The 22,621-nt window shown below is 40.3% G+C and overlaps 1 protein-coding gene and 1 non-coding gene across 3 annotated transcripts in view; one reads left to right on the top strand and one right to left on the bottom strand.

Moving 5' to 3' along the window:
* RP1 (RP1 axonemal microtubule associated) overlaps positions 1-22,621 on the bottom strand; it is a 306,195-nt gene that overhangs the window by 263,838 nt on the left and 19,736 nt on the right. The gene's annotated exons all lie outside the window — the stretch shown is intronic.
* Positions 12,975-13,081, top strand: LOC135278123 (U6 spliceosomal RNA). Its single transcript, XR_010345681.1, has one exon. It is a non-coding gene; the product is annotated as a U6 spliceosomal RNA (small nuclear RNA).

The raw sequence follows: 22,621 nt of genomic DNA, 5'->3' as shown, positions 1-22,621 counted from the left end.
AATAACAGCAAGCAGCAGCCAGTGCAGGCTGGTCAGGAGACCGTTCTTTCCTGGCTTTTGCTACCAAGCACTGATCTGCTATGATCTGATGGAATAGGACCATTTCCTGGTCTACACCTTGATTTTCCCTGACATCTATCTGTCTGTACCCAGCCCTCCTGAACCTGGTTATCCCCAGCCCCATCTACTGGACTTAGCATGCCTGTCTGCAACCTAAAGTCCTGTGATAACCAAAGAGCCTGATCTCTACCCACTGTCAGATCCTGTCCATGTCACTACAGATAAGACAGTCCCAGCCCCCGTCTTCATGGTGCTTAGAGGTAGAGGGAAGGCAAACTCAGTCCAAATACACTTTACTATCTAGAAGATTATGGTATGGAATGTATTATTTGAAAGGAAGAGAGAGCTAGCAAAGATTTGAGTATACACAGACTGTTGTCATTAGGATAGCAAATGTATTCAAGGCTTACTCTCTAATTTTTTTTTTCTTTAACTGTTATTTGAAGTTCAGAGTTCATGGGCAGCACATACAGGTTTGTTCTAGGTAAATGTGTGCCGTGGTAGTCTGCTGCACCTATCATCCTATCACCTAGGAATTCTCTAATTTTCACTAGATTCATCCCTTCTTTTTCTTACCATGTCGAACAAACATATATAAGCCAACATTTTTTTCATAGAAACCATCTCATGCTATTCTTTCAGCCAAGTCATTTGGTTAGTCAGACACAAATAACTGCCTAGACTGAAAACAGAGGGCAGAGAGGGCTCCTATATGCTTCCTTATATTGAAGATTCCATCATGACCATCTAGTTTTTTAAACTGCTTTGTTGATATATGATTTCCATGCCATAAAATTAACCCATTTAAAGTGGGTGCTTCACAATTGAACTCGGAAGGTGGAGGTCGCAGTGAGCCGAGATCGTGCCACTACACTCCAGTCTGGGCAACAGAGTCCTCTCAAAAAAAAAAAAAAGAAAAAAAGTGGATGATTCAGTAATTTGTAGAATATTTGGGGTTGTTCCAAGATTACAATGATCTAATTTTAGAACACCTCAGAAAGAAAGAAGGAAACTGTACCTATCCCACCACCCCTACACCAGCCCCAGGCAACCAGGAATCTACGTTCTGTCTCTATGGATTCGCCTGTTTTGAACATTTCATAGAAATGGAGTCATGCAATATGTGGTCTTTTGTGGTTGCCATCTTTCACTTGGCATAATATTTTTGAGATTCATCCAGGTTGTAGCATATATTAGTACTTCATTTGTTATTATTTTCAAATGTTTTATTGTATGATTTTATTGTATTTTATTTATTCATTCACCATTTGAGTAACATTTAGGTTATTTCCAGTTTGGGACTCTTGCAGATAATACTTCTATGAGCATTCATGTGCAAGTCTTTGGTAATATCATTTTTTTAAAAAAAAAATTACACATATCCACATGTTGAAAATATTTTAGGTTTTCTTTTTATTTAGCATGCATTCTTATGATAGGACTTCAAAACTTAATTTTTAATAGTGAAGAGATATCTTTGATAAACCCCATTATTTGCCTTTTCATGTCTTTGTGCAATTTACTTGTTGGTCATGTAAGTCAGTACTCCTACATTATAAAGCAGAATGGCAAAATGAAACGGTCAGATTGGTTGCAGAGAATTAATAGTCCAACCAAAATGGAGGAGACCACTTCTCCCTATTCATCTCACTAAGTATACCTGAAAACCCCAGATATAGCATATAAAGCAAATACACTGAAAGATACAGACAAGAAGGCAAAATGGCTAAGAATCACAGAACTCAAGGAATGACACAGCAGTGTGTTCTCTGGGCTTTCTTTTTGTCCCATGTATCCCAAACTAGGTGCTAGAGACGTCAGTGACCCAAAAACACTAATAGGAGCAGATTTAAAATGCACCAATGAAAGTCACTTCTCTCTCTGGCCAGGGGTCCAGGAAAGGGGCAACCGAGCAAGACAGAAAACATTTAGGCAATTAACTAAAAACTTTTTAAAAACTAGACGGTGGCCAGGCACGGTGGCTCATGCCTGTAATTCTAGCACTTTGGGAGGCTGAGGCGGGTGGATCACGAGGTCAAGAGATCGAGACCATCCTGGTCAACATGGTGAAACCCCGTCTCTACTAAAAATACAAAAAATTAGCTGGGCATGGTGGCGCATGCCTATAATCCCAGCTACTCAGGAGGCTGAGGCAGGAGAATTGCCTGAACCCAGGAGGCGGAGGTTGCGGTGAGCCGAGATCGCGCCATTGCACTCTAGCCTGGGTAACAAGAGCAAAACTCCGTCTCAAAAAAAAAAAAAAAAACTAGATGGTCATGATGGAATGTTCAGAAAACATTTATGCATTTAACCTGCCCTTCCCCAGCTAAACACCACAGGAAAAAACCCAGGCCTCACCATACTCTCATCTGCCTTGGGAAACCTTGACTTCTGCCCTTCCCCAGTGATAATGAGGCATCCCTGTCTTTCCTACTCAGGGTGATATTGGTGAAGGCCAAGTGGGGAACCAAGACTTCCATCTCCCCCTGGTAGTAAAGCCGCCACACTCCCTTGTTGGTATCAGAAGAAGCCCAGAGGGAAGCCAGAACTTTCACCACTGTTTAGTAGTGATGGGTCTGTCACCACCCCTCCTCCCCACCACACTCGGCAGGGTATATGAGACCACAAAGGAAGCCTGTATTAGTCTGTTCTCATGCTGCCAATAAACGCATACCCAAGACTGGGAAATTTATAAGGAAAGAGGTTTAATTTACTCACCGTTCCACATGGCTGGGCAGGCCTCACAATCATGGCAGAAGATGAAGGAAGGGCAAAGGGACTTCTTACATGGCAGCAGGCAAGAGAGAGAGCTTGTACTAGGAAACTCCCCTTTATAAAACCATCAGATCTCGTAAGACTTACTCACTATCACAAGAACAGCATGGGAAAAACCCACCCTCATCATTCAATTACCTCCCACCGGTCCCTCCCACAATGTGTGGGAATTGTGGAAGCTACAATTCAAGATGAGATTTGGGTGAGGACACAGCCAAACCATATCAAAGCGTGAAATCCCTTCCCCGCCCAGCAGTAATAAGGTGTACCCCTCCTCATGATGTCAAATGAGGCAGTGTAAGTAGTGAGAGCCTCCATCCACATCTGGTGGTAAAGAGGAGTGAGTTCCCTTTCCCCTGCCAGTAGTGCCAGAGGAGGTCTTCTAAAACACAAGATTTAAATAGGACCCAGAGTTTTATAACATAGTACCCAAAATGTCCAGAATGCAACTTTTAAGAAGCACTCATCATACCAAGAACAAGGTAAATCTCAACTTCAATGACAAAAGATATTCAGTCAGGCCAGGCACAGTGGCCTGTAATCTCAGTACTTTGGGAGGCCGAGGCAAGTGGATCACTTGAGGTCAGGAATTTGAGACCATCCTAGCTAACATGGTGAAACCCCACCTCTACCAAAAAATACAAAAATTAGCCAGGCATGGTGGCATGCACCTGTAGCCTACTCAGGTGGCTGAGGCATAAAAATCGCTTGAACCTGGGAGACAGAGGTTGCAGTGAGCCGAGATGGTACCACTGCACTCCAGCCTGGGCAACAGAGTGAGACCATGTTCAAAATAAAAAAAGACATTCAGTCAACAAATGACAACATCAACATGACACAGAAGTTGGAATTACACCACAAAGGTTTTAAAGCAGATGTTATACAACTACTTCAACAAGCATTTCCAAATGTACTTGAAACAAATGAAATAATAGAAAGCCTTTCAAATAGAATATATAAAGAAGAACCAAATGGAAGTCCTGGAACTAAAAAATACAGTAATCAAAATTTTAAAACACAATGAGTGGGTTCAACAGCATCATGGATAAGACAGGAAATAATTACATAGTTAACTTGAAGATAGTACAATAGAAATTACCCAATCTGAACAACAGAGAGAAAATAGATTGAAAAAAAAATTGAACAGAACCTCAGGGACTTGCAGAACTATAACAAAAGATCTCAGAAGGAGAGGAGGAAGCAGGTGGGCCTCAAAATATATTCCCAGAGATAATGGTTGAAAACTTCCCAAATTTGTCAAAAAACAAACTACAAATTTAAGAAACTGATCAAACCCCAAGGACAATAAACCTGAAGAAATTTACACTAAGACACACCATTGTCAAACTTCAGAGAACTAAAGACAATGAAAATAATTTTGAAAGCAGCCAGAGAGAGACGACACATTACCTATAGGAAAAAAGGGGAAACAATTCAAATGACAGCTGACGCCTCATCAAAAGTCAAGAAGCCCTGAAGGATACTGCAACCATTTTCTAAGTGCTACAGTAAAAGAGCTGTCAACCAGAGTATTATGTCCAACAAAATTATCCTTGAGGGATGAAGGTAACCAAGGCATGCTCAGATGAAGACAACCTACGAGTATTTGTCACCAGCAGACTTACTCTAAGAGAGTGACTAAAGGAAGTTTTCTGACAGAAAGTAAATGATAAAAGAAGGAATTTGGGAATATAAAGAAGGAAAAAAAGTACAGAAAGAACAAAAATAAGAATAAACACAATAAACTTTCCTTCTGAATTTTCTAAATTATTTTTGACAATTGAAGCAAAAAGTATAATATTGTCTTATTTGGCTCTCAATGAATGTAGAGGAAATATTAAAACAATTATAAATGAGGGAGGGTAAAGAGAATTAAAGGGCTACACTTAACACTGGTAAAATATCCACATCAGTAGACTGCTAGTTTTGTATGTATAATTTAATACTTAGAACAGTTACTAAAAATATAAAGAGATATGCCTACAAACAATACAGAATTCTAAAATATGTTAAAGTATTTCACAGGAAGGCATGAAAGAAAGAAATGAAAAAAACAGAGAAAACAGAAAACAAAAAATAATATGGCAGACTTAAACCTTACAATATCAATAATTACATTAAATTATTGGTAATGATCTCTAATACTATATGATTTAATTTGTATAAGATTCTCAAAATGACATAATTACCAGATGCTGAGAAGAGATCAGTGGTTGGCAGGGGTTAACAATAGTGCAGGGAGGGAAATAGGTCTGGCCGTGAAGGGGTAGCCCAAGCAAGACTTCGCGGAATAAAACAGTGCTGCATCTTTCTTGTGGTGGTGGTTACGAATGTGATGAAATGTCATGGAACTATATGTACACATTTTCCTCAACCCAAAAAAACACTTTGTCCCCATTTGCAGTCTTTCCTCATTTCTACTCACAGCCCAAAGCAAACACTAGTCTACCTTCTAGGCTTTATAGACTTGACTATTCTGGACATTTTATATAAACGGAATCATACAATATGGAAGTCTTTTGTCTGGCATTATTTAGCATAATGTTTTTGAGGTTCAACTGTTTTAGCATATATCAGTACACTGTTTCTTTTTAGTGGACACTTGGGTTTTATTAATAACCCGCTTAGGCAAGCAATCAGGACAACATTCAGTGTGCTCCATACAGCACAACAAGCATAGCCCTTCATCTAGAAATAATTGCTAATGAGAAATACATGGGAACTGAATGGTACAGGAGCCATAATTCCCAGTCCTGTAGACTCATGTTCCCATTTCCAAAACATATAAAGAAAAGAACTAAATTGATATCGAGTTCCGTAAATATACATTTATTCATCTAACAGTGCTATAATAATAATAAAATGTACTGATTACTTACTTTTTACTAGACACATTAATGCTTTAAATGAATTATTTAATCCTCATAACAACTATAGGAGGTATGTGCTATTATTATCCATGTTTTTCTAAGTAGAAAAACCAGAGTTGAGGAGGGAATAGTAATTTACCAAAGATCACACAATTAGTAAATAGTGAAGGATCTTAACCACTTTGCAGTCATTTTTCTGTTCCTATTCTCTATCTAACAGTGAAGCCACTGTATGTGTTGAGACCAAACTGTGGAGATGGAAAATGCCAGGCCAAGGAGTTTTAGTTCTATTCTATAGAACATGGAAATGCTGAAGGTTTTCGAGCAGGGAAATGACAATAATCAGAACTGAAGATGTCCTTCACATTACTATGTCAAATGATTCGGAGGGAGGAGACAGAAACCAGTAAGGTAGCTCTAAAAATAGTGAAACCCAGAGTTCATAAGGGCTTGACTGAGAGTCATGAGAATAGGAATAGAAAGGAAGGAAATTATTTCCAAAAAATTTCAGAGGTGGACTCAAAATAACGTAACAATAGATTGGTTGTAGAAGGCAAGGAGATAGATAATTTATTTAATCCTTTAAATGAACAATGTATCATAAGTAAAAAATCCAACACAGAGCATAGTTCAGCAAAAGTTGCATGGAGCAGGAGTGTCATAAGAGTTAGCTCTTACTGAGTATTTCCTCTGTCCTCTTTTAAGTGGGGCCCTCAAGTCTTACAACCCTGTGATACCACTACCAAAAACAGACAACATACGTCAAAAGCAATGTTAAATCAAGAGTTGGATAAATCTGTCCTGCTTTTAACATATTTGGGGTCATAGAAAGACATCCAGGTGATGATGTCTGAAAATTATCAATCTGATACTGGAAATTTGGAGATGGATCAAAATGAGAGAGCATTTGAAAGGTATTCAATTAGAGGAGGTAATTTGACTCATGGGATAGCTAAGAGAGAAAGAATTCTGAAGGGGGTGAATATTATTGTTCATGCAATAAAACAAACTCCAGAAATTGTAGATTTATAGTTGTCATATACATAGGGCCTATAATGGACAAGAGGAATTTCACATGTCCAAGTGGTTGAACAGATGAAACTGATCTAAATGTACTCTAAATTAAAATTCACAGTGATTCTGATTAACGCATAGGACAAGAATGAAGAAGCTCTTGAAGTCTGTTGTACTCTTATGCAGAAACAGAATTATTAAATAAAATAACATTCTATATATCCCAGGAATTTTCTAAGCAATACTAAATTAAAATGTATCATTATCATTCCTGTTGTTTGACTAAACTTATTTTTAATTTAGACAGAATTATTGAGTTATACTCACTCAGTCAGAAATCAATAATTATTTGCTAAATGAAAGAATGAAAAAAGCTAATTCCTCTGAAGAATCTGATGGTCAGGAATAAGTCACCTATTCTGTAGCAAGTCTTTTCTGTAAAAGCCTGTATTTCCTTTATAGTAAAAAGAAATGACTTTGCTAATAGTGAAAGAAAATACAGCTATCCTCAAAACATATAATCAAGTTAAGTTTAAGAGACAAGTGAATCCACAAAATAATTTCTGATTATTTGAAACAATAAAGCACTTTCTGCTTAGCATAATCAGGTGAGTAGACTCTGGATTTATACTTTTCTTTTTGAGTAATAAGCAGTTCTTGAGATTTCAAATAAATTATCGGAAGCAGCCAGTGGAAGAAGCGATTTTGGATAAATCTCCCCTGGTATGCTACTAGAACCCTGCCAGAAACCAGTATTAAGATGTTAAAAGATTGCAGTTTGCTCAGAAGAGATGACACAGGGAAGTCTCATTCTATCCAAGCAATTAGATTAAGTTGTTAGTTTAAAATGTTTGGAGGATCCTTCTTAGAGGAAATAGACATTCTAGAATTAAAGTATACTACTCAGAAGGAATTATTCATTAATATTTTTATTTTAAATGTTTATTTATTATAGGTTATTTTATTCAAGTAAGAAAAATACCTTGAAATTCTTTTAAAACTGACTTGAGATTTTTTTACCTTAAAAGGTAGACATTCTCTTCAAATAGCAGTTTTATTCCCATCCTTCCCAGTATACGCCATCATCACAAATTCTCCCTTCCTGTTAAATAATATTTTTAAAAATCTCAAACATGGTCTTTTTAATTCATTCTAAAAATGAAAATTTCTGAATTCTGGTTTAAATTCCTAGCGTATATATCTCTAATGAACAACTTCCATAATAATTACAGTGCTTCTAGTGGCCTTTTATTTGCCTTAGAATTCTGTGTTTCTCAATTATTTCCATTTAAGTACCCCTAATGAAAGAAAAGAATGAATACATAATCATAAACCAGAATTTTAATCAGAGCTTCAAATTTAAGTCTTAATTTTGTCTGAAACAGCATGCCAATTTTATCCATGTCTATTCCGTTTTATTGTAAAAATGGCTTAAATTGCTTTTCATCAAACAAATTTAGATGTATCCTAAGTGTCCCCAGAGCTTTTCAAAATATCGCTTGTAGCATACCAGCAAAGAATGCATTTCTAACAAAAGGTAGGGCACTCATAAAGGTAGAGAACTAAAGGCAAGTGGAAGATGGACCAGTGCCTGCTAGATCCAGCAGCCTAGCTGCCAACACTGAGGTCCAACACAAAGTGGTCTTCCTCGCCAGCCTCAGACCAAGAAGAACCAAGCCTGACTGTTCCTGGTTCCAAGTTCTCTAGGCATTCAGGAATGACTTGGTTCCTGTTGGACTAGACAGCAAGCCCTTGAACATCTACATGCCACTGACTTTCAGCCTTCCTCTCCAACTTCTTCCCTGTGGGCCAGTCTCTGTGACAGTTCACTACTGATCCTGGTTTCCACTCCACTTTTCCTCTGAGGTGACAAGTCTGCTGTGAGCACCCCACGGATTAGACTGAGCCAGCCCAGTCCTGTTTCAGCCCATTCAGACCCTCTGCCCGATATGAGTTCCACCGGTGAAGCAGCAGACTAAGCCCAAGTTCAGAGTGGGTGGGTCGTTGGCCTTAAGCAGCTTGGCCACCTGTCACCTACGATGAGCGTCTTCCCTGTCCTGGTCTCCTTTCTTTCCTTCACAGTGCAGCCTGCTCCCTTTGCATACACTGGGTATGACAGCATATACCAGATGGCCATGAGATTAGCTGGACTTGCGAGTGATTACCAAATAAATTGCTGATGTCAGGGAGGCAACAGACCAGCTTATGCAAGGAGTCAGATCCCAAGCTGAGAGACTGGGATTTACTACAACACAGCTAATACTTTGAGAAAGAAAAGGACGAGATAAAAATGGTGTTCAAGGTGATACACTAGTAGCAGAATATAATGCAGACAGAGGATGGAAAAGACCGCAGAGAGAAATATAGCATGAAAACAAATCTTTAATAATGTACTAAGGGCCTGGAATAGAACAGTGGTTCTATAATGAAAGCAAGAGATAAGACACATTTTGAAGAAAGAATCTCCAGACCTTGATGGTAGATTAAAGATCAGTCAGTTGTCAATGAATTTTGAAACCGCATATTTGCCGGTTGCTTTTCTGGGCCCAGAAGAGACAGCAATGAATAAATCAGAGCCCCTGCCCCCCAGAACTGTCATTCTAAAGGGGGAAACTAATCATGTGATAGGTACTGGATGTCATCTAATTTGGCATATTCTCAGGCTTTCTCCCTACATGCCTTCCTCGTAGAGGCTAGAAAGCCAAGTACTTCCTAATCGCTGATGCCAGTGGGGGGTCAGCTGATTGGTTTAGACCCTCTTTCTAAACAAAAGAGAGTCTCCTTTCTTTATAAAAGGAGGACTTCCTAGAAACATTTGCTTTCTTGATACAAGGAACAGAAACTGCTGGTGCCATCCCATTTGCCCCCTTCCTGCCTAGAACATAGAAGTAGTACCTGGAGCTACTAAGGGGCAACAAGCATGAAAATTAAAAGTTAATACCCTAAAGACAGCAAAACAGGAAGACAGGAGAGTCCGTGATAGCTGTGTGAGCAACTGGACTAATCTGGCAACCACTTCACTCTTCTTGTTACATAAGAAAAATAAACCCCATTCCTGGTGCCAGCTGCCGAAACAGAGCTCTTCACTGCAGGCAACAAAATCCAGTCCTGGGGAATTACACAGAAAAGGAATGTTAGAAGAATACTGAGTAGCTCACAGAATCTTCAAGAGGGCTAAAGAATAAGGTTCAAACTTAAGATTCCCGGAACAACATATAAAACCTTCCATAGAACTGGCCTGATGGGGAAATCACCAGCTCATCGCAGCAGGGCCCCAAGTGCTACAGCTTGCACTCTTGCTACTTTCCCACCAGGAACATAATTGTACAGCAAATAAGGTGATAGCAACCTGACACAGTCATCTTTGCTCTCACCCTAACCAGAAAATGAATTCCACAGGGAGCCTACTATTGCACCTTGCTCTCTTCCAAATTGCACAAGTACCTGTGCCCTTAATGATAAGAAATTACGGCGCTTGTTCAGCTCCTACAGAAGGAGACATTCTTTGCCCTACAAAGATTCATAAGGTGAGTAATGTATTAAACTCAAAAAGGGATTCAAATTGTAAGAATACCAAATGAATTGCAAATATATACCATTGTGGTGGGTTGTTTGCAAAAATGATTACAATTCTTCTCTCCTCATATCCATATCCATTTACAATGTAATCTGTAGCTCTTCCCCTTAAGCAATAGAGACTGTTTCCCCACTCCTAGTGTTTGTGCTGCTTTGACCAAAAAAATGAGGCAGAAGAGACATTGTGCTAGTGCCAAAACCAAACCGCAAGAGGACTAGTACATTTATGTTCTCTCAGGAATCTTGTTATCCACCCTGTGAGTAAGCCTGGGCTGGCCTGCTGGACGATAAGAGAAACCTAGCCCCAGCGCCCAGTTACCCCAGCCAACAGCCAACCAACCCCCAGGAGCAGAGCCACCCACCTGGCCACTGACACATGAGAAAGCCCAGCCTAACCCAGATACCACCCATTTGAGCCCAGTCCAATTGGCCCACCCAAAGGATTGTGAGCTCAAGGAATGTTTGCTTTAGTACTAAGTTTGGAGTGATTTTTAATGCCATAAAAGCTAACAGATACAACTACAGACAGCAAAAACAGGCAAGTTGGTAAATAAGATAATTTCAGGTACAGAAGTGATATGAAAAAGATCATGTAGGGTAATTTTGTAGAGGTGATGAGGGCCACTCAATTTGTCAGGGAAGTCTTCTCTGGGAAGGGGACATTTAGGGTAAAACAAGTTTAAAGAGAGAAAACTACTCAAAGACTATTCAAAGATACAGAAGAAATGTATTCCAAATGAAACAGCAAGTGCAGAGCCCCTGGGTGAGGACTGGGAGTACTCGAAAGACTGAAAGAAAGCCAGTGTGACCGAAAAATAGGAACAAGATGGAGAGTCAAGGAAGACTTCATCAGAGACGTAGGAAGAGGCCAGATTGTTTAGGGCCCTCTGGACTGGGGTTAGGAGTTTAGATTGTGTTTTTTAAGGTATTTGATAGATACATATATTAAAGAGATCATTGTGGTTGCTGTGAGGAGGATGGGTGTTATAACAGGAGTAGAGACAGGAGCCTTGCTTGCTCTACTAGTTGGTACAAAAACTTATGGTGGTTTACATGAGGTGTGTAGCCAGGGAAGTGACGAGAAGTGGATTGGTTGGGATGTATTTGGGTATGAAACTGTTAAGACTTTCTATTGTAGGTTATAGGATAAAGAAAGGGTTCAAGTTTGACCTTTAGGTTTGGGTATGAGTGAATGGTTGGACCATTTACTGATATGAGGAAGGCTTGAGGAAAGGACAGTGGATGAGTGCTGACATCTGTAATTATATTTCGGCTGTGTTATCTTTGAGATACCTGTGGATTTCAAAATGGAGATGTCAAGTAGACAGTTGGCTATCTGAGTCCGAGTTCAGGCTGGTGATCACATATGGAGCTGTAAATTTGAGAGTAATACGCTTGCAGATGGCACTTTAAACCACATAAATGTGGTAGGAGAGGGACTACATAACTGGAGAGAATTTTCTAGGAAGAGAATTTAAAAACAAAAGAGAAGAGAACCTCAGATAAAGCCTTTGGACTTTTCAAGGTCTTGTAGAGGAGGAGAGCTTCCAAAATAAACAGAGAGTGTGGCCAACAAGGTAAGAAGAAAACAAGGTAGGAAAGGGTCCTGAGAGCCTTGAGGAGGGGGCACTCTAAGGAAAGGTGAGCGCTAGATGAGCACCCCTGATGGAATATATAAATCAATGCTTGTGCAAGAGGGAGATCATTGGTGAGTTGGCCATGGCCATTGTAGTGGAGTTGTAGAAGACAGACCAATTAGGGATGGTTGAGGAAAGACTAAAGGATGAGAGAGGTGCACAGCTCTTTGCTGGAATGTTTCTGTGAAGGGGAGCAGAGGAGTGGTACAATGCCAGAGGTGGGCTATGAGATCAAAGAAGGATGTTCTCTGAGATACCTGATACTAAGTTGTATTTGTGTGTTGAGCAGAACGATCCAACAGAGAGAAAGAAAGAGATTATCAGCTGGGCGTGATGGCTCACACCCGTAATCACAGCACTTTAGGAGGCCGAGGCAGGCAGATCACGAGGTCAAGAGATCGAGACCATCCTGGCCAACATGGTGAAACTCTGTCTCTACTAAAAATACAAAAATTAGCTGGGTGTGGTGGCATGCGCCTGTAGTCCCAGCTATTCGGGAGGCTGAGGCAGGAGAATTGCTTAAACCTGGGAGGCAGAGGTTGCACTGAGCCGAGATCGCGCCACTGCACTCCAGCCTGGTGCCTGACGGAGCAAGACTCTGTCTCAAAAAAAAAAAGAAAGAAAGAAAGAAAGAGATTATCCAAGACAGGGAAGGGATAATGCTGAATGCAAGATGTTAAGAAGGTGAAAGAGGCTGGAACCCTGAGCACAGTGGAGTGGCAGGAGCAGGGACACTTCCTTCATAGAAGCAGAAGGAAGGCAGACAATGTGGTGCCTGATGCAGGTCATCTGGATGAATTAATTATTGGGAACATACAGGAAATGCAAGAAGAGAAGGATAAAATCATCTTAGAAGGAAAGAAGTAAATTACTAGGGAACTGTATTAGGATTTTAGGGCCATTTTGGATGCCCACATGGAACCTGAGATCATTCATTTTAAGTCCATTCCAGTGGCAGTGGAAATTAGAGGAAGTAGTCAAAAATTATTCCAGTGAGGACCAAAAGAACGTTAGAATGCTAGAATTGAGAAAAGATGCATATGTGCTCACTTAGGCAGCACATATACTAAAATTGGAATGATACAGAGAAGATTAGCATGGCCACTGCACAAGGATGACACACAAATTTGTTAAGTGTTCCATAAAAAAAAAAAGATGCATATTTGGTGGAGAAAAATGGAAGAAAAATTATAGAATTATCAGTTTTTCACATCTTGAGCTCTAATTAGCAATGTCCTGTAGACATCTAAAAAAATACAAGGCTGGAAGACAAGTGGGAGGGCCAGCAAAGTACAGACTTAACTTTCACATGATTAGTAATAAGATCAGGAAGAGCTGAGCAGCAGAGACCACCATGGTGCAAGAAAGTGAGCTTCAGACATGTGGACCTGTGGTGTAATTGGGCCCAAGGAGCTAAATCATGTAGGTTGAAATATAACCCTTTTTTTGCCACATTCTCAGAAAAATTGGAAAATCTCTTTATTTCATGAATTTCTTAAAAACCACTGTATTCCAAGATTCTGAGAATCTGGCTTTTAAGAGTAAGATAAAATGTATCAACCTTTGCTTTCCCCCAAAAAAGTTATCCAAAATTTCCAGATTCAGGATATTATCCTCCTTCATGAAAAAAAAAAAAAGAGAATATGCAGGTGACTTTATAACCTAACACAGTAACTGTATAGAATCAACTAAAAACCTCTGAAAATAAAGGAGTGGACTTTTAAGAGGTGAGAAGGGGTGGAGGACTGGGAGGGAGGGAGGAAGATGGCAATGTACGGAGGGCCTTCTGTGTGCCAGGACCAGACCCTGGAGTCTGATCCTAGACATCTGTCTGTAGGAAACAGTATGGTAGAGTGAAAGGAGAGAGGACTCTGGAATCACACAGCCCCCATTTATTAACTGTGCACACTAGGTGAGTTACTTAACCTATGAGCTTGTGTATTGTCTGTGAAATGGAGATAACAGTAACCCACTCTCCTGGAGCAGCTCACTGAGTATACGTAAAGTGCTTATCCAAGTACCTTTTAAATGGCAGGTATTCAAGAAATGTTTGTTTAATTCCCTTTCGCTTTGCTTCCCAGATAGAGGGTACAGAATCTGCACAAAAGCTGAAAAGCAAAGTATATTAAAATTAAGGGAGGCCCAGTATGTCTAGAGATGTTGTAAAGTCAGTAACCATCTCTCTTCCCTTAAATCTCACTCCACGATATTCCTCCCCAATAGTCTCATTTCCCTACACCTGCCCCTTCAGGCCACTAACACTAGCTTCTGACCTGACATGATTATTATAGAACTTCAGAGCTCAGCCTAAAGTTGATTTAGTGTCCACAGCCTTTCCCTTTGCCAAAGCTATAGCCTGTGTACCAGCTCTTTCCTGGGCCCTGCTTCCTACTATGGTGAGATGCTAACACTGCAGCTGCTTGTTCTAATCTTCAAAACGTGATGAATTCTCAGGCCTAGCTTTCTGCAGCAGTCGGACCTTGGGCCCCTCTCTGAACTTCAGCTCCATGTTTAACCTTCTCTGGACTCCTCAATCCCACACTGATCTCTTTTGCTTCCCAGTCTTGTGTTTGCCCTTTTGCACCCAACTCCCATACATTTTATTGCAATCTTCCCTGGCATTCCATCCTGTAAGCATTGTCCACTGTGGAAGCAGTGTCTGTAAGATTCCTTCTTCAGTCTTTATAACCCAAAGTTCTTCTGCCTTTGGACCGGCTTCCTATCCCAGGGAATAACTTAAAATGAAAAATTCACCATAATTTGCAGTTATAGTCACAGCATAAAGTCACAAGTTGACCTGCCAATGGAGATTAAGTTCCTTATCAAAGGTGGATGAAATGTACTGTAAACATAATTCAAAAATAGCAGCAGACACAAGGCAACATGATGGGACAGCATGGCACTGTAGAAAGAGAAATTTGCAAGACAGCATTTTAAATGGTCTAAACTTAATAGTGTATGAAATGGCATTTTTATTGTAATTTTAAGCTCTGTAAGTAGAATCTATAAAATATCTAAGGGGAAAAAATGTGAAGAAGCCTAAAGGAAAAGCATGCATTATAAAATACTGAAAAGAAATAGACCTTTCTATAGACTTACAGAAATTAGAAATAGAAAAAGCTACCAGGTCACCTTGCGCTTGGCCCTGCCAGTGTCGCCCATTGTCAAGTGATTGTCCTGTCTAATTTTAGATGACCCAAGAGTCTTGACTTCAGGAGCTTTATTTGTAAAACTATTCTGCTGTCTAACGAACCTTCAGAAGTAGTCACCGCTTGCAGCTCTTCAGCCTAAATTTTCAACTTCCCAGTAGGTTCCAATGGTTTCTTTGGCCTTCCTTAGCTGTAACTCCAGATGTAGTATTAGAGGGAGGATTTTCACCTCCTTGTCAGGTGTACCTTCAAAATGCCTAAGAAAGGTGAGACCATCAAAGCCAAGATGGGCATTCTCTCTCTTTTTTGTTTTGTTTTGGGTTTTGTTTTTTGTTTTGTTTGGAGACAGGGTCTCACTCTCTCGCCCAGGCTGGAGTCTAGTGGCACAGTCTCAGCTCACTGCAACCTCCCCCTCCTGAGTTCAAGCAATTCTTCTGCCTCAGCCTCCTGAGTAGCTGGGATTACAGGAGCTCCCCACCATGTCCAGCTAATTTTTGTATTTTTCGTAGCAACAGGGTTTCGCCATTGTTGGCCAGGCTGGTCTCGAACTCCTGACCTCAGGTGATCTGCAAGATGGGCATTCTCTAAAGATCACTGGGACTGCTGCATAAGAATTCAAGTCCTGATTTCATTGTTTCCAGTATTACAAACTATCCCAAAGCCTTAAAAATGTCTACATTACATTTTGCTTCCCATTGTCCAGAAAGTTCACTGAAAGACATAATAAATGCTGCCAGTTATTAAGTGGCTGTTACATGCCAAACATCACACCAAGTGCTTTATGCACATTGACTCTGACCTGGACAGCAGTTATTCACTTCATTCTACAGATGAGGAAACTGAGAGCTTCCTGGGGCCTCCAACCCAGCTGAATGTGTTGTTGGAGCCACTATTTAGGTCATCTGTCTAACAGAGCGTTGCTTTTTCTGCTGCTCTAGGCCGTTACTACAGCACCTTTGTCAGGGTCTGTTGGTGCCTGGTTTTGGGCTCTCCAAGTCCAAACAGGAGGTCCTCTCCTGACCCAGGAAGAATGTGAGGGAGCAGAGCACTGCACTCCCCAGGAGACAGGCTGCCTCTACCAGTCCTGGAGAGAAGTTGGGGAACATTGCAGTTCCCTGTGTGCAGGCTGATTCTGAGGAAGGGATTGGCACATGCATTTAACTCAAAGGAATAAGGAACTTAGGCTCAGAGGGCACGAGAACACCAGAGTACAGAGTTGGGTAGAGAGGTCCCTGCTTCCCTAACTGCAAGCAGGACAAAGGAACTGCTGCCTGATACACAATGACCACATTTACATTGCTGACCATTCCATGGTAGTTTCAAGGATGCTGGACCCATTCAAAGCTTTCAGTCAGGATCAGAACAGACTTACAGGACCAGATGTCGTAAGGATGCTGACCCAGAACTTCTCCCTGACACAGGACCTAAGAGAATGTTAGGACTCATTCCTACAGCCAACTCAGTAATCCCAAATGCCCCATCCACAGTGGGGAATAATGTCACGAGACACCAGAGTCTAATGAGTTAAATGCATGTGCCAATCCCTTCCTCAGAATCAGCCTGCACACAGGGAACTGCAAAGTGACGAGAGAGGAGTTGGTCTCCCTAGGAAGGTGAGTTATTAATACCTCCAGCTCTTCAGCCTTCAGAATTAATCCTACATTTCAGCTTCTTGAATCTTTGTGAATAAAACATGCTGACTCGTCTCATCCTCAGTTTGCTTAGTTTTCTCTCTCATTTGGAGGGAAATGTTAAGAATCATTAAACGAGGCCATCTGTTGCTACTGATTTGCAGCTGTGTCTACTGAGATAACACCAAGTGGAAATCTGGACACTTCAGGCCCCTGATGTGTGTTTCCTAAACAAAGACTATGGTGATTAGATTGGGGTTCTTGAAACAACACACCAGCTCAGTTTGTGAAACTTTGTGGCAGATTTTGAATTAGAACTCATATTGACTAAGCATCCGACCTCAAGAGTGAAGCATTGGAACTAAGAGAGTTGGAATGCAACTAAAAGAATAGAATCTGCTTATTTGGGGAAATGACTTTATTTCCCTCATTTTCAGGGGACAGTAAATCTGTTTCTAAGAAGTGGGAGGAGGCAGGCATGGGTTGTAATCCCAGCTCTGTGGCTTACAATATGTACAACTTTTGTTAAGGAACTTAACTGCCCTGAGACTGTTTCCACAGCTATAGTAATACCAGCTTACACCGCGCTTGTAAAGATTAAATGAAATACCTTGCTTAGCACCGTGTCTAGTGCTTCATAAATGCTGAAAGCCCCTCTCTGATTAACTAAACAAAAGAACACAGCAGCTCATTTTGTGCACACAGGATATAAGATATTTTTACTTGAAAGGTACCACATGATCCTGGGACCCTCATTAGAAATTTTAAAATATTTCACTTCCAGAGTAAAATTCCAAGGCAAAAGAAATGAAATATAGCATGAGATATGGAACTGCTTTTGGAAAATTTCAACTAATTTTTGTCAACTAATATTCTTTAAAAAATTAGGCCAGGTGCAGTGGTTCACACCTGTAATCCTAGCACTTTGAGAGGCTGAGGAGGGGGGATCACTTGAGGCCAAGAGTTCAAGACCAGGTTAGGCAACATAGCAAGACTCTATCTCTACAATAAAATAAAATAAAAAATTAGCCAGGCATGATGGCACACCTACAGTCCCGGATACTCAGGAGGCTGAGGCAAGAGAATCCCTTGAGCCCAGGAGTTCAAGGCTGCGATAAGCTATGATCACACCACTGCACTCCAGCCTGGGCAACAGAAGGAGACTCTGTCCTTAAAAAAAAAATGAAAAATTAATTGATTCCTCTGAGTTCCTACTTCTCACTCTACAATTAGAAAATGTTTGTAATGCTTTCATCTCCTCCTCTCTAAAAATGTCTACCAAGCTTCTCATCACTGGAAATTATCCAAGTCTGAAATTATCAAGGCACCGTATGAAAAGCCAGTGAAGTGCACTGATTCAAAAGCACAGTTTAACAATGGCCACACATGGATTTGAGCCCCTTCTGTACCCTTTCCAGCTCTGTGATGGGTAGTTAGACAATCTAAGCCTCCATTTCTTCATCTACAATATGGGGAGGTTATCATAGTATATATCTTACAATATTATTTTGAGGATTCGATGAGATAAAGTAGCATAACACCTAGTTAGAAATCATGTTAGCTAGTCATTATTATTCAAAAATAATTCACAACACAAGTGACTGCTTCATAACACACTACTTAAGAAGGGGATGTGAATGTGATAATACACTAGTCTCAAAATTTTGTGAGCATAAAAAGTATATATTCAAATATGAAAAACCACATAGAAGGCATATTCATTTTTTAGCGTTTATCTTTCAGTAAATATAATGACAGCAACATTTTCCCTCTTACATATAAATCACATATAAATGATTGACATTTTTTACACCAAAAATAGGCAGTTGTTTCCCATCTATTCAGATAGCTTTCTCTGATTTAAAGAAGTTTTTGGCTGGGTGTGGCAGCTCACGCCTGTAATCCCAGCACTCTGGGAGGCTGAGGCGGGTGGGTCACTTGAGGTCGGGAGTTCGATATCAGCCTGGCCAACATGATGAAACACCATCTCTACCAAATATATAAAAATTAGCTGGGTGTGGTGGCTTGTGCCTGTAATCCCAGCTACTCAGAAGGCTGAGGCAGGAGAATCACTTGAACCCAGGAAACAGAGATTGCAATGAGCTGAGATTGCACCACTGCACTCCAGCCTGGGTGACAGAGTGAAACTCATCTCATAAAAAACTTAAAAATTAAGTTTTCATTTCATATATACATTCTTAGAATGTATGAGCAACTACCAATAACAGCATTCATTACAAAGAAACTTAAAACTATCCTGATCAATCAGTTTAATCAAACCAAGTTTTCAGAAATGTCTATCAAATTTAACCTGGAGCTACTGATAACACCGTCCACACCTAGAATTGCCTACCAACATATTCCGGTTGGCCAGTGTTGTAGGAAGTCTTATCTAGAAAACAAAACCCATGAATTTCCAGACCCAAAGTGGAATGAGATTAACTCTTGCCCTGAAGATAAATCGTTTCCCAGTGTTTTCACTTCCAGACTTCTAATATTTTCCCTGCCTTTGACTGTAACCACATCTGTTACATGTCTAGAATAAGGATAATTCATTACACTGTGATTCCAAATTAAAATGAGAACCTGTAGGTTAGGATCTCTTCATTGTGACCCCAATGGCATCATCCACTCTACATGACTGGTGACATAAACATATCTTTGAAGAACATCTTTAAAACATGAGAAGAGGCTCAGTATAAATTAGGTTGCTGGTAAGTAATGCAAGAGAAATAGAAACACACACTCCTGTAGCTGCAAATGAAGTTGTTAGGCGAGCAGCTGTTGCCAGGCTGATTACAGCATTAATCAGTGTTAAGAGTCTGACATGTTCATTCTTTCTTTTTCTCCCTAGGATATGTAAATAGCACATAGGTGGGAACCTTTAATGCAGCAACTACAGAATGATTAAGAAAGTGGTGCCTGCCTTCTCTCTGCTCACACACTCACATCCATTGATCATAGTGCTATAGAAACAGACATTATCTTTGAGAACTCATGGGATACAAAGTAGGGAACAACAAACACTGGGCCCACTTGAGGATGGAGTGCAGGAGGAGGGAGAGGAGCAGAAAAAATAACTGTTGGGTACTAAGCTTAGTACCTGGGTGACGAAATATTCTGTACAAAAACCCCCATGATAAAAGTCTACCTGTATTACAAACCAGCACATGAACCTAAATACCCTGAAGCTAAAATAAAAATAAAAGTTAAAAAGACCTACTATTTGATAGCAAACGAGGTGATGATAGTCAGTAATAATTGCACATTTTATAATATCCAAAAGTGTGTAAACTGAATTGTTTGTAACACAAAAGATAAATGCTCGAGGGGATGGCGATCCCAGTCTTTATGATGTGATTATCATTGTATACGATGATTGCATACCTGTATCAAAACATAGGTACCCCATAAATATATACACCTAGGATGTACCCACAAAAACTAAAAATTAAAAAAAATTAATTTTTCTTAAATAGACATTGTTTGTGCTTCCAGTTATGTAGTGCACTACTGTTTCCTAACACTGTTGATTTTTCTCCATCTCAGTATCCTTGTTACATTAGGGAACAACTAAATCAGGATCTTTGAAGCTTCCAGATCATCCTAAGAGCATCTGCTGGTACTGCTGGTACAGTAGAGTCTTGGGGTGAAGGATTTGTATCTGCAGAACCCCTGAGTCACAGTATCCACCCTCTGCTTCAAATCCTCTACTAGTAGAGGACTCACTGACCTGAGACAAAGTTCGTAGTTGAATGGCTCTAGATAAAATAATGTTATTATTTGTGTTGAGTCAAGACTGGCCTTCAAGACACCCACTCTTTTGTACAAGTTCTATACTTGATGGCAGTGGAAGTTTCTATATAAAATATAGAAATTTCCCCAAAGATGGCCTTTGATGAGGAATCCCTTGATGATAGGGTTAGCCGTTACTTCAAACACTCGGCAGGAGGGTAGGCACTGAACATGAAGGAGGCCTGAGAATAGTTGACAGGGCCCCAAATACCAGACTGGGCTTCTGGAACAACTTTTTAGTTCCTGGCTAAGCCAGCACAGATTGCGGAACTAGGAGAAATGAAAAGTTGTTGTTTTAAGGCAGTTAATTTTTAAGTTATCTCTAGAGTGTTTTTTTTTTCAATCCAGCAGTATAGCTAACTGAAACATGCATATATATTTAGTTTCAAATAAAACTTCGTAGACTAATGAAAGCCTGTTCCCAGATTTCTTAGACAACCTTCAGACCAAGTTTGGAATCCATGGAGTGGAATGCTCCCAGGCCCCAGTCTTACAAATTTAGGGCTACGTCTCTCAATATTTGTCCCAAGTGATGCTACTCTACAGACAGGGGTCCCACCTTTATGCCTCTCTCTTATTATTCCTTCTGCACAGAATGCCATCTCCCACCCCCTTTCTTCTTACCCAAAACCTACCCATCCTTGAGGCCCATGCCATGCTCCTCTTCCTCTAAGAGACCTTTCCTCTCCTCTCTCCCAGTGCTGCGGTCACCACCAGCAATAGCCATACATGGAATGGGGTTCAGAAAGGCCTTTGCTACCAGGGTCTCACCCCGCTTCGGCTCCCAATAGCATTCTTTCACAGTTGTTTCATGGCACCTGGAGCCTCCCTTTTATCATGATATGTGCACTACCAGGGCCTTCCTAAAAGTGCTCTGAGGAACTGTGTTTCCCTCATTTCTGCATGCCCTGTGGTGCCTCAGACTGTCATGAGCAACATCTCCAGGACTTTTTCCAATCCTTCTCCTTCTAATTCCACGGAATAGGCCTGGCTTAGATTAATGATGCCATCGGAATTGGTATGACAACCAGGTCTTTGTGCTCATCTGATTCTCGCACCTGGAAAGCAGCATGAGAGCAGTATCTGCATATGTGCAGGCCCTGTTCATAGGAAAACCCGAGTTTTCTGAAAGCGCTCTGGACTTGAGTCAAATCATCCTGCTCCCCACTGAATGAACCTGAGCAGACTATTTACCCCTCTATGTTATGTTTTCTTCACTTACACAGTGGAGTTGTTCCAATCTTGTAATGTTGCTTTGTGTTTTCAATGCCATGTATATTCAACACCCATCTAGTGGCCAACACATAATACATTCTATAAAATGTTGGGATAAAAAATACTTTGGTGTCTGACTATTGTTATGTTACTGCAGATTCACTCTGCCTCATTATGACCTTGTTGAGTGGGACTTCTTGTATCTATCATTACCCTTCTTTGCAAAAAGTAAAATTCTAAAATAATTTACTATGTAAATGTATATCTAAGAATTCTTATATTTGAGGGAAAAGCTACTGGATTGAGAGCTGATCTCCCTAGTTTCCTATCAAAGTCTATGCTCCTCTCAAACATTAAACTAGAACTGAGTTCATTAGTCATTCTCTTTGTCTTTCTCCTGAGGTTGTTATTTTTGGTCTCAATGTTAAAGGAGACAAAACACTAACAATTTGACTTCCCTCTCTTTTCACAATAGCGATGGTCGTGTCCTTAAAACTGAATGCCACATGGCTGACACAGTGTCGTTAGCAGACTTTACACCTTGGTTCTGTTTGCTTTGGAAAGACCAAATGGAAAATAAAGTCTGTGCATCACTCAAGCTGTTATGCCTCATTCTTCTTGGAAAAAAAGAAGGTGATGACTGATTTATCCAAACTTGTTAAGACATCTGGTCTCTTTTATATCCTTCTCACAATCAAGGGGCACAGTTTTATGGCCAAAAAAAGGGATTACGATACATTGAGCATTGTAATAAACAATACAATAGCAGGAGAGGACATTAGAAAATCTCTATTTATAGGCAAGACTCTATTATTAGCAGGATTTTTTATGCCAAGATTGTGAAGAGTGAGTGTCTATAACCTGAAGACTCAGTTGTACAACTGACACTCTGATTTGGT

This window comes from Aotus nancymaae, unplaced genomic scaffold (genome assembly GCF_030222135.1).
Source record: "Aotus nancymaae isolate 86718 unplaced genomic scaffold, 86718_ANA_hifiasm-v0.15.2.pri h1tg000036l, whole genome shotgun sequence".
NCBI lineage: Eukaryota > Metazoa > Chordata > Mammalia > Primates > Aotidae > Aotus > Aotus nancymaae.
Note: the sequence above shows the minus strand (reverse complement) of the source record. Positions and strands in the feature narration are given on the sequence as shown.